Source organism: Orussus abietinus, unplaced genomic scaffold, assembly GCF_000612105.2.
Source record: "Orussus abietinus isolate OABI.00-Male unplaced genomic scaffold, Oabi_2.0 scaffold6, whole genome shotgun sequence".
NCBI lineage: Eukaryota > Metazoa > Arthropoda > Insecta > Hymenoptera > Orussidae > Orussus > Orussus abietinus.
The window spans coordinates 2,025,280-2,038,425 of NW_019396002.1; the positions used below are offsets into that span (position 1 = coordinate 2,025,280).

Genomic DNA, 13,146 nt, shown 5'->3' on the forward strand with positions numbered 1-13,146 from the left:
GTGTGGCGCACCCGGATCGCCCCCCTCTTCCTCCCGCACCCCCTACCAACCGCTAACGCCTAACCTCACCTTCGCTCTTATATATCGGCGGCAATTAAGATTCGTCGAGGATCGATCGGCCGGCCTCGCCTACCGCGGCGAGGGGCACGGTCGTCTCCGACCGAGGGGGAAAAGTGCGCGCCGCGTTTCGCCGTTTTTCTACCCAAGAGAGGTGTTCGAGGTATCCAAAAAGAATATCGTCTTGTGGGCCGAGTATCGCCGAGATTTTCAGAAGCGAGATAAGAAGGGGGCGGGCGATACATTCCGCAAATTCGAAATATGGGAAAGGTACGCGCCTCGTTTCGCAGTACTTTTTTTTTTTTTAATCCTAGATAGACGTTCGAGGTATCCCAAAGAGAGTATCGTCTTTCGGGGCGAGTATTACCGCGATTTCAAATTCGAAATGTCACTTGGCGGGCCAAGATTCAAAGATTTCAAATGCGAAGTATCACCGAGCGAGCGAAGAATCCGAGATATTTGGCGTATAGAAATGTCGAAACATCACGTAGCGGATAAATAAATATGAAATTTTATATTTGAAATATATCAACCTAGGGGGCCGACCTTTCGAAATCACGTATCCGAGATATCAATTGGCGTACAGAGATTCCAAATTATACCGGACGATAAATTCCGTCATTTCTAACGCGATAAATTCATTCGGTGTGGAAAAGTTTGGAAATTTCAGTTCCAGAAGACTCGAGACATGGCGGCATCCCTTTGCCTCGACGCGCCGCGCCACGTGTTCGGCAGGGAAGCCCGTAAAAGAGGGATATATCGAATTACCGAGAGCTATGCGTAACGCGGAGCGCCGTTCCCAAGGTGGGGGAAGGAAAATGCTCGGACCCGGGTTCAACGAGGGGGGCTGTGCTCGGAGAGGGCAGGGAATTTTCCGAAAGAAGGAATGGAAGTGCGGTCCGTCTTGCACGTTGCGCTCAAGCCCGAAATAAATGGCCCCCGTTCCCCGAGTCTTCCCGGGGGCCGGGAGGAGTCCATCGGCTGGAAAAACAGGAGTTATCCTCGATCGAGGGAAAGAGAGAGAGAGAGCTCCACGAAGGAATGATTCTCTGCCAGGAGGGAAATACACTTTCGGTCTCTCTCAAGACGTGCCGCTTCCTCTCCTGGCCGCGCAAGTCGCTTTACCTGGCCGCGATCGGTTTCACGGGTAACCGCATATATCCCAAGGGACTCGGGAGGATCCTGAAAAATGAGCGAGACCAAGTTACGATGCCCCCAGTATTTCCCACGGGAGGGAAAGCTCGCAAACTCCGGGGACCAGGTAGGCCCTCTCAGGTAGATTTTCCCCGACGCGTACCTGCCCAGCAAATTCGAGGCAGGTACACACCGAAAATTACGGCGACCGTATGCCGACCACCCGATGGGCCCGAAAATACCTGCAACTACCCCGGAGTAATCGGGGTCCACCTTCCCCGGGATATACACGGTGTCCAGTTTCTAAAATGGAATAATGCCTCTTAAGGTGATGTGGAAGTGGCATCGAAGAGGTTTTGTTTATTAAACTTTTCTCCCAACTCGGGCTTACCGAATAGTTCGAAACTTTACAACGTGAATAGGAAGACTATAAGGAAGGTCCTGAAACTCATGAAATTTAAATTCTTTTCAAATTTGTTTACAGGTATTTTAAAAACAGTTTATAAGAAATGAAATTTCGCGAGCTGCAGGACCTAACTTTGGGTCTCCATATTCACGTTTTAAAGTATGAAACGACTTGAGATACTCAGTTCGTAGAAAAGTTTTATGAACGATTGAGCTTTCAGATGCCACTTTTACATCCCCTTAACTTCCTCGAAATCTCGAATCACTTTTCACCGAGATAAATCTGTGGACCGCTAAAATCACGGAACTGACGAAAAAGTGCAGATATGCGTAACAACCATGTATATACGTAAACGATATGAAGAACACCTGTATGAAATCCCCGAGTTACCGGGAAATAACCGCTGATCAAGAGGGACATCCTAACAAATGTTTTCCATTAAGGGGATGTGAAAGTGGCATCCGAATGCTCAATCGTTCATAAAACTTTTCTACGAAGTGGGTTTCTCAAATCGTTTCATACTTTAAAACGTGAATATGTATACTCTAAGGTAGGTCCTGGAACTAGCGAAAATTCATTTTTTATAAACTATTTTTATAATACCTATAAACAAACTTGAATGGAATTGACATTTCATGAGTTTCAGGACCTTCCTTATAGTCTCCCTATTCACGTTGTGAAGTTTCAGACTATTCGGTAAATCGAGTTTGGAGAAAAGTTTTATAAACAAAACCTCTTCGACACCACTTTAACATCACCTTAATTGCGGCGAAAGATGATTTCCTCTCACCGAGGACAATGTGAAGTGCAAGGCTTGAAACGAATCGAAGATCGAGAAAAAGTGCTAGTGGAAAAGTTGCCGGAGTAACAAAAGCTGTTGCTAGTCCGCGATCACGTCCAGGGAAAATAACTTGTACAGCGTGTACGATCTATTACAGCAGATTACAAGATCGCGACACCCACCCAAGAGCATTGATCATAATTGCGAACTGAAACCGATGCCATTTCGCGTGGTTCGCGGTACGCCAAGCCTATCCCGATAAGCCTCCACCTTTTGACGTCCCTCTAATCAAATCCACCTGGGATGCACTTCCGGAGTGACTTCGAAATCGCGACCCGCGTCCTCAAAGGAACCTCCTGAAACGGGCTTTTCGGAGGACCACCCCGTATATATCCGGCAGATCGTTAATATTGCGGACCTTTCTGGTTTCCCGGGTGGCCCTCTCCCCTCTCGACCCTCCCTCTCGGTACGCTCGCATCTCGGAATGCACACTCGGGGCCATAAGGCTTCAGGAAAGACCCTCGACATGTGCGATGGTACCGAAAACACGATCCGGCCTGGTCGGCCATTTTCTCGTCTCGACATTGCGGGCCAAGAGGGTGAGACGAAAAATCGTTTCAACCTCTGAAAGTACCGAGCAAAGTGTAAGTACAGGGGACGAAACGACGCCTTGCGAGTCTCCCCGTGATTGGCAAGATAAACGGAGATCGTACACTGATCCAACTATGACGATAACAGAAATTAAACAGAAAACAAAGGGGGCGGTTTTCTGACTTTTCCTCCATTTACGTGAAAGATCTGCATACTGACATCAAAAGAGAGAAAGATAAAAGGTAACCCTTGTGATCGTTTCCTTTCGTTGTTCACAAATTTATCAGGGGAATGCTTGGATTAGTGGACCTCATATTATATGAAAAGTTTTCTTATCGCTGCCTTTGAAGGAATATCACGAGAATGGCTGAGTTTGCGGGCTCTGTACAGGTTGAAACATAATTCGTGCCCACGGTTTACACATCGTTATTCTCGTGAAAATGAGTCGAAAGGTCCTGTACTTGATTTTTTTTTATTCCTACGGGGTGTACGCGTAATAATTGAATTTGTCTGTACTTAGATGCTCCCGATTCGTGGGCTAGGGTCTCAGACCGTTCGGTGCGACACCCTTAAAAGAAACGTCTCATTTGAATTGACAAGCTTGAGGTGTGTTCATTTCACCTTAACTCAATCTCGCCGTGACCCGTAACTCGAATTAATTTCTACCGATAATTTCAGTCACATTTATCACTCGAGATCGCATCGAGTTGAAATATTCGACTCGTTACATCCCTAATCTCGTCTGTAGACAACAGAGGACGGCTGATACGCTCGGTCTAATCGACGTGCTCGATGAACTATTATCCAATTAATTATAGAGAAACTGTGCACCGTAGAAAAAAGAAAAAAAAAAAGAAGAAAGATAGTTCAGCACTTCTCGACTACATTTTAAACATGGATAATGACGTGTAAACCATCATTTAAATCGTAGTACTCGACTCGCCATATCACTAATTGTAAGCAAGAGAATTTAGAACATGCTCTCTCGCATACGTGCTTCGATAATCGAGGCGACTCGTTGGCATTTTTCACTTAATGATTGCAGACAAATAATTCACCGTGGGAAAAAAAGAAAAAAAATAATGCAAGACCTTTCAATCCCATTACCCATCTTAATGAGTGTACGTATAAACCATGGGCACGAATTCCATCACACTCGGTATATATTCAACGTCCATGTGCTCTGTTAATTAAGACGTCTACTTGGCTATTTTTCAATAAATTAATTATTACAGACAAACTATACTATGTACAGAGGGGAAAAAAAAATAAATACAAAACTTTGCAACTCCATTCATATTAAGGCTAGCATCGTGTACCCCGTGGACGATATTTCCGATACACCCTGCACATCCTAATTCCATGTCAACGTTGCAGGTCGATTCGGCGACTCTCGTTCATTAAATTGTAAATGCTTCCGTAGGTAAATGCGCGACGACTCGAGGTGCACATCGACGTCGCGCCATGCCCGGTGATTTTCTAAAAATAATAATCGACCGACGATCAGGCGTATCGAATCACATCGAACTACGCGAGATGTTGGATCGGTTTCTAATCGGTGCACAAACGACGAAATAGTTACCGTCAAGTGTCACGACGTCTCAAGTGCGACGCAAAACGGCCGAGCGGTGTCGCTCGGATGAAAATTTCGGCGCCTGATAAGGTGCGGATTACGCGCGCCGATAGGACGATTATCGGCCGACGATAATTGTATTTTCGCCGTGAGAAATAACGAGCCGGGCGGAAAGTTTTAACGTCGCGAGGCGCCGATGAGAAACCGAGAAGGGGGATCGATTCCCGGACTTTTTTTTCATTCGTCGACATTTTCGTATCATCCACGTCAAAGCACGAGCCACCTAGTTCTAAATGCGGTAAGTTACGTCAGGAACGATGAGAAATTCCCGCGCGACTTATCGGTAATTTCCCCCAAAGCGTAGTTTATTTTTTTCTTCTTTTTTTTTTGTTTCAATCGAGAAATTATGAAAATTTACATTTTCACACCAGAGGTCCGATCAGCCATAGGAATCATCGTAGAGGGGTAATTCCCGTTGCAAATTCTCTGTAGCCAATCAAACCCCTCCATTAACCTCGTCGCGCGATGAAATATCGCTGCTGGCTTTGAAACAAATCGAAATGGAATTTCACGTGAATATATATTTAGCTGAAAGTAAATAAGACCCTATAATCGATATCATTTAGTAGTACTTCTCTCCTCTTTAGCCTGAACCGCGAGGTGCATTGAAAAGAAAAATGTCATTTAAACGAAGATACCTAAGGTATAAATGGTAAAATAAAAATTCTCATAAGTTCTCGATATTCTCAGTAACTCGTGGTGTATATATATATGTTTCGCGGTTACCTTCTGTAATTTTACGTTATCGAGAATTTTCAAACTCTAGAGCCACCGCCAGGAATTTTACGTCGCGACACGACGTAGAGAGCGATAGAACGCAAGGTGGAGTGTAAAAAGCGATTAGGCGACTGACGCTACGAGCGAGAGATTCTCCTAGAGATTCCGTAACGTATAGGAGGAAAGACCCTGCCTCTACGACCTACTCTCTTAAACGCGACGGAAATAGCGTATGCACTATGTACGCGCGGTGCTCCGCATTTTCACCGAGGTGCGACCTCTTTCCTCGTTTTTCGACGCGCGGACCGATCCAGGATTAGCGTAACCTAAAAGAAGGAAGGAGAGAAAGGAAGAAAAAAGAAGAAAAAAAATAAAGCACCACCGAAATAGAGATTAAGAATAAACAACCCAGAGGGAACATCCCCACAAAGCGCCGCGATATCCCGGTACACGTCTTATCGATCTCATCTTACGATCTTTCCCTACTTTTTTTTTTTCTCTTTCGTCCTAGCCCCGGCAAAAATTCCCTATCTCGTTTTCGGAATTTCTTCACAGCGCAGTAATGCAAGGCGTATTTTTAAAGCGACAGAAGTATTGCATGTGGTGAATTTACATTTCAACTTTTCTATATATGTATTGGCACTTGCCACGCTAATATGCATATATGTACGTAGAGTGTAGTTTACTATTATATTGATTCATTCAGTATAGTCAACATCGCTGTCGGATAAATCTATTACTAACTATATACTCATTTCAGGAACCTATGGTGGATTAATTACAAACGGTATTGGTACTTCCGTGAACCCACGTACATTAAAATTCAGATCAAAAGGGAGGTAGACGGTGATATAAAAGAAGAAGAAAAGAAATTGGGACGGTAGAGCGAGCACATTTAGTTATCCACTTCAACAAGATCAAATATATTCTATTAATATCAAACCGTCAAAATGTGTGTATACATATATAATATAAAAAAATATATATATAGAAACTTCAAATGTAAGATTACCAAGCATAATACGATGTTTGTCGCCCTAACAATACCCTCTTAACCGCCCACGGTTAATGGTTAACGCAATTTTCCGCTACATCTTCCACGATCAACTTTTTGCGCTTGATATTTCCCGATAAAAATTTCCCACGATGGAATTCTCAAAACAAATCCTGAATGGTCTTTCGGCATTGAATTTTCTCGCAATAAATTCTTTACGATAAACATTCAAGGATCTTCCGCAAGGTTCATTTCAACGACGGGCGTATCGCGATGAATTTCCCATGATATATTTTTCGACAACAACGTTGCACGACAATTGTCACCTAACCTACGCCCCCCATGTTCTTAAAATACGCGTACCTGTCCACTCGACTTTTTCCGCGTTCGCGTTAGCAATGGCGAGCCTCGAAGAGCAGCCAAGAGCGGAGGAACCGACGATCGAGCAAACATTTATCCATCCCTGAAAATACTTTAGTCGGAGTGCAGTTCGTACTACGGTCGACGGGGAGCACCTTTCATCCGAAGACGTCGAGGGGTGCGGGAAGGAGGCGGAGGAGGGTGGGGAAGGCGAGGTCATCCGTCGAGTGGCTCGGATTAGAGGGGGGGGGGGGGCACGGTAAGGCGGTAACGTTCGGCTTCGGTATCGATCAAATAACGAGCGGGCGCCATTCGGGGGCGGGATACGCGGGATATACTCTTCTCGGGAGAGTGCGACCGAGACGGAGCGAGGCGCGACTCCGGTCGCACGAGAGAGAGAGATATATAGCGAGAGACCGGGCGAACGGGAAAAAGAGAAGCCGGCGGCTTGCCGGCCGAGAAAGAGGGCGAAAGAGAGAGATAGACGAGGGGGCGGTCGCCCTCTTCCGAAAGATTTCCTTTACCGGGAAAATGGTTACCTCCGCCCTTGTCGCGAACTCGAAAAAAATACTAAACGGACGGACGAAAGATACGAACGCAGACAAACAATAAAAAAAAAAAAAGGAAGAATACGAAAGCGTGAGGATAAAACAAAATACGAACGCGGGCTGAGCCCCGCAGTTTTTCTCGGTCAACGGGAAGACGCGACGAGATCGCGAAACTACGTACTTGCAACATAATATGATCCTGGAGTTGACGGAATGCGAGAAAAAAAAACGCTCGCAATAGCACGCGCGAAAGGGTTGGCAACGAAAGAGAAAGAGACAACGTTTATGTCCACCGAATCCCAAGAGATAAAGAATCGCTTGGATATTGATACAGTGCGAATAAATCAGGTTTCCCCATATTCCGGGGCGAAAGTGCATTACGTAAGCCCGTCTCGATTCCACGGAATGCATCCCGTTACGCCGGCGAATTAACCGATCTAAGAGCGAGTCGCGTCGATCCCGGAAGGCCTTATCTCGGCATCGCCGAAATCCCCCCCCCCCCCTCCCATATCGGCTCGTTAAGAAAAAGCGAGGAAACAAAGAATCCCAACACTTCGACGCGCCACCAGGTGCGTCATTCTCCGCGATCTATTAACGCGGCGTCGTCCCGGGTCCCGCGAATGAATGCCTCCCCGATAAAAGCTAGGAGAGTGGAAGGAAATCGAGCGAGTCGAGGAGGAAGACCGATGGACCCTCAGAAACGAGAGTCTAGCGAGGAGGGCCGGGAAACGGGTTTCGCGGGTGCCCTCGAGAACCGTTCGGCCGGACGCCGCGTGCGCGTCGCGTCGGCTGCACTGGCTGCACCGGCGCGAAAAGAATGGGGAAAAAAGAAAATAATATACGGAGCGCTCTGAAAGGTAGAGCGCGTCTAGTGGCGGCGTTCTCGGGGTGGAGAAAAAGGTAGAAATGGCGAGAAAGGGCACGGGCGCCGTGAGGAACCGGAGGAGGCGTCGATGTAACCTAATCGGCCGCAAGGTAGGCCGCGCGTCCAGGACGGGTGCAGCTGCGCCGAGCGCGTAGATCAAGTCGCGGGGCGTCGGGCGGCGGGAGGGGGCGCGGGCTCCTCTCGCGGCGCGATCACCCGAGGGGAGCCGAGCCGGGCCGAGCGCGCCCGAGCGCGGCCGAGCCGCCATCGGGTCGTGCAATTACCTTTAACGAACAGGCGGCGCGGCAATTATTCTTAATTAGTAACGCGGCAATAACTCGTTGATAATCAGTGTTCTACCGCTCGGCGCAGGAACGCTGGTTCCCGCTGCTCGCGGATTTACGTGACAACGCGACTGGCGCGCGGCGTCCTGGGAGCCGTCGGGCCGCCCACGTCCGCGCACTCTTCACCAAAAACCGTGGGCATGGGTCGTTCACTGATGTACCGGTGCACGTCTCTCGTCGGCCGGCGGCAACGCACGTGCCGGCGAAACCGGAGGCCGGCACTCGCGCGATCGATCGGCCGGCCGACCTTCGGCGAACCGCGCGCGGCCGATCCCGGCGACGCGGACCGCGGCGTCGTCGCGGGTCCGCGCCCGGCGTGCCCGCGTCCGCGGACCGATCGCTCTCCCGCTCGCGCGTGCGCGCGCAGCGACCGGCGAGAACGACCGCCTCGGGACGCGAGAGGTTTACCCTAGAGTAACGTCTGAGGCGGCACACGAACCTGGTTGCGGGGCGGCGCACCGAGTGATGGCCCTCTCGCTATGCGCTTTCGGCCGCCGCGGCTCTCCGCCGCTCTTCTGGCCCCCTCCCGCGGTCCTATCCCCTCCACCGAGCCGAACCCAACTTGTTCCCGCGGCGCGGAGGACGCGATGCGGCGCGATGCGGCGCGGTAGCACGACTGACGCGCCGCTCCCCGGCCGACTCCGCCGCCGCCCGCCGAGAGTGGCTCTGGCGGCGGCGCCCGACCGCCGGCCAATCGGCGCGCGCCTTGCCGCTGGACCGCGCTGTTGCCGCCCGCCATTGGCTCCGGCCGCGCGACCCATTGTGTCCCGGGCGTTACGGCGACCTTCCCCCCCTCCGCCCCGTCCGCTTTCCGCTCGGCCGGCACAGCGGAAGGCGAGGTGCGCGCGCTCGGGCGCGTATCTTTTCGAATCCCGAGACGCCGCGAATCCTGTCGCGAGTTTCCACGAGAGTACGCTCGCCTCTGAACCGAGTTAACTGCGCTTCGACCCTGGAATTAGCTGTCGGGGGACCCGTTTACGAGCCGCCACTCCGCGTGATATCGTTCTCCTTTATTTATGTCACGTGCCCCGAGTTTCAACATGGCGGATCGAGTTTCAACCGTACGGCATATAATAATACAATAATAATGAGTGGAAGAGTGGGGTGGAGGTTAGAGGTATCTTTCGACTTTCAACATTTCTAAAAGATCTTAGCGCACTGGCTTAAAATGTATTTATAGCACTTTGTAATGAAAGTGATATGTTTAAAAATAAATTAACTTCTCATTGAATGAAAATAAGAAATTCCTTCGCGTGCTTTTTACCATTCACGCTGTCGTTTGTTTTGTGTATCAAGAGATTCCTAATGCGCGTAGAGCGTCCTTTTGCAGACGTTTAGAAATGAAATATCTTCGTCTGACCTCTTCTGACCCCAACGTATACATATATAACATTTCTATAAGCTATGGTTTCAATCCTCGCGACGCGACGAAACCTTTGTACGTGTATATTTATTTATTTATTTATGTTAACATTTATTTAATTTTTTAATTTCCAGGGGGACCTAGTCAGAACAAGAAATACAAGGTCTTTTATTAGAGAAAGAATGACGTTAAAAACAGCAAACGATGCCGAAGATACTGTATCCTCTGTATGTGCTTCTCTCCGTGAACTTCTTACGTTTATCCTTTGTCAACCACCAAAAGACTACCAGGAACAATCGATCGACCGACAGCCGTGCTTTTGGGCTTCCACACACTTTAACTAATGGAGTTTACTTTTTTAACTATTACCTTCATCTCTTGGTTGGTCATGATATTAAATGTCGGGCCGCAAGTGGCCGGTAATGTCAACGAAATTGAAAGTCATCCTCATTGTCTCCTCCCAGTGTATACACTTGTGCCGTGTCATCGGTAATTGACACCGTGCGTCCGAAATGAATGCCGATGACGCGAACGACTGATTAACGATCGACTACGACATCGCAAAGACATCGCATTCCGTTATTTCCCGAGGAAGGTATTCCTAGAGAAGCGGAGAAAAATGCGATCACCTGAGTACACGGATGGACACGAATGCTTCTTCCGGATATGATGTTATCGGTACTTGATAAGGCATTCATGCCCACCAATGCACAAGGACATTGAGGGTAAAAATCATCGTGAATCTGGACCACCCGTTTCACGATCGTATCAACTTTATGGAAGACACAGGGCCAGAAAAGGGAACATGAAATCAATAACGACTGATCAAAGATCAACTACGACGTTGAGATGATATTGCGTTTCGTTATTACCTCAGCAATGTACTCCTAGAATTATGGACGGACAAGCGATTACCTACGTACACTAATGGTCACGAACATCTTTCTTGTGGTCATCGTGCTATCATCGCAGAACATGCTATTCGTGACCACCAATGTAGAAGGTTATGGGAGAAGAAATGAAAAATCCAAACCACACGTTTGACATTCGTACCAATTTTAAGAAAGTCGTTGCGTTGAACATCTTTAACTTTTTATAAAAAAAATTAAATCTAATCAGTACCAGGACCTTTCTTAAGATGTTACGAAAGTGTCATATACGTATACCAAAAAGTGAAAATATTTATAAAACTTTTCTCCAAGCTGCGTGCACCGATCATTTGAAACTTCAGCACGTGATTATGGGGACCCCGAAGAAGAACGCGATGCTCGTAAAATTTCATTTCTGAGACAAAAATATTGTTATTTATCCCAGACTGGAAGCAAAGACACAATTTTCTTTGAAAAATGAAATATCATGAGCATCGCGTTCTTCCTTAGGATCTCCATAATCACGCGCCAAAGTTCCACATGATTCGGTGCACCCAGGTTGGAGAAAGGTTTTATAAGTATTTTCATGTTTTATATATATATATAAATGTTATATATATAAATCATATACATATATCTTTTTTACATATTTTGAGTCCGCGCGGCAGGAAAGGGAATCTGAAAGCAGGAAGCGGGAAGGGTTAGGACGAACACGTGCACCGGCGTCGGTCCGGGCGCGCTGCGCGCGGCGTCGCGGCGCCTCGCATGCGCCCCTTGGGTGGCGGGTCGATCGATAGCCGCGAGGAATCGACGCGTCGCGGGCGGTCGCGGCGCGACGGAGGCCGCCGGCTGACGTCACGGGGCGGCCGCGCCGACGCGGCCGAGGCGCGCCGAGGCGTCCCGAGGGCGGCCGACGCCGCCGCGGAGCGGAGCCCTCCAGCTGAGGTATTCGCGAGCGCGAGAGCTCCGACGTCGTCCCGACGTGGTGTGCCGACGTCGCGTGTCCTGCCGAGATCCTCGGCGTCGTCGTACGGTGCGGGGCCCGATCGGAGGCGACCCGGGAGTCGGACCCGTCGAGCGTCGAGCCAGGACGAAGCACCGCGGGGATCGATCCGACCCGGAAGCGGGTCGCGACGGGCCCGGTGGCCAGGCCCCGGGAGCGCCCTCCTCTGCCCGACGGCGGCTCCTCCTCGGAAATGTTAGTGCTCCATGCAATGTAAGGGACGGCCCGAGGGTGCGCGCGGCGTGGCGGAGAGAGACGGAGGGTGGAGGGAGACGGACCGCGTCAAGGCCTCGGGATGGACCCGACTCGGAGGAAATTCGGAAATCCGCGTGACGGTTCCAAAGTGACCCAGAGACTCTAAAAACGACCCTCCCGCGATTACGATACATCGACTCACCACTTGTATTTCGCTCTTAGCATTTGATACCGAAATTAAATATCGTGGGTTTCCAAACGCCCTCACAGACGGTCATTGCATATACTCGTGGATAAATAAATCCGGTGGACCTCCTCGACGGAGATTACGGGCTCCTGAAATTCGAAAATTCGTGAAACGGCTCCGGAGACGGGTACAAAATCATAGAGACACCCCTTCCGTTATTTCAACGAAAATAGGAATTTCATTCCGCCTATACTACGCCCTTAACCTCGATTTCGGAATTTAAATATCGTTTTTAAAGGTTCTTATAGATGGTTATTGCATGGACTCGTGGAGGAATAAATGAGGTAAATCTCTTCCTCGGTAGACATTCGGCGCCTCTTAAATTCGGTAGTCCGTGGGGCAGAGCAGAGCGACCTAAATACTGAAAAAACAGCCCTTCCGTGATTTCCACGAATACAGATGATTGTTTCCTATATTTCGAGATTAACTTCGATTCTAAAATTAAATATCGGGAGTTCCTGAAGGTCCTTATGGACAGTTATTGCACAGGTTCGTAAGGGAACAAACGCGATAGAGGTCCTGAAATCGAGGAATCCCCTAGGACGGGGCCTTAGCCACGCTTCGACCAGGCGCGACCTAGAGCCCTACATTCGCGGTCCGCGGGCGCGCCGCGACGCGCCGCGGCGCTCCGTTACGTCGACGCGCGGCGGGGAAGGGAGAGTTATCGAATCCGTTTCCACCTCCCCTAACGGCCAGTCTGCCGTTATACGCGAAGTAAATAGAAACGCGACGTCGCGCCTCTCGTCGGAGCCGAAACGCGTCGCCCTTCGTGGGACCTGGCAAAATCCCGAATTCATTTCCTGGCACCTAACCCGTAAATCAACGGATAATTCAGTGAAGTGCTAATTACTCCTGCAAATCTCCCAAAATCGCGTAAACGTAAATTAAGTCATCTCCTTCGCTCGTCAGTGTTTACAGTGTAAGAGGCGTCGACCGAGTCGACCCTCGCACGTGTCGCCCGAGGATCGCCCGATTCGTGTTTAACCCGGTGATAAAGCAGAGGAGTAATCAAAATCCGATAATACTCGACTCGCCGTCA

The 13,146-nt window shown here is 49.1% G+C and overlaps 1 protein-coding gene across 9 annotated transcripts in view; it reads right to left on the bottom strand.

Moving 5' to 3' along the window:
- LOC105694176 (protein abrupt) overlaps window positions 1-9,029 on the bottom strand; it is a 40,079-nt gene extending 31,050 nt beyond the window's left edge. For 6 of the 9 annotated variants that reach the window (XR_001103509.2, XM_012414592.2, XM_012414588.2 and 3 more), the window contains exon 1: window positions 8,870-9,029. The gene's annotated coding sequence lies outside the window, so the exon portion shown is untranslated. Of the gene's footprint in view, window positions 1-5,328; window positions 5,415-8,370; window positions 8,491-8,869 lie in introns of those variants that run through there. The other 3 variants (XM_012414589.1, XM_012414590.1, XM_012414591.2) reach the window with 3 other exon arrangements.
- Window positions 9,030-13,146: the final 4,117 nt, after the last annotated feature.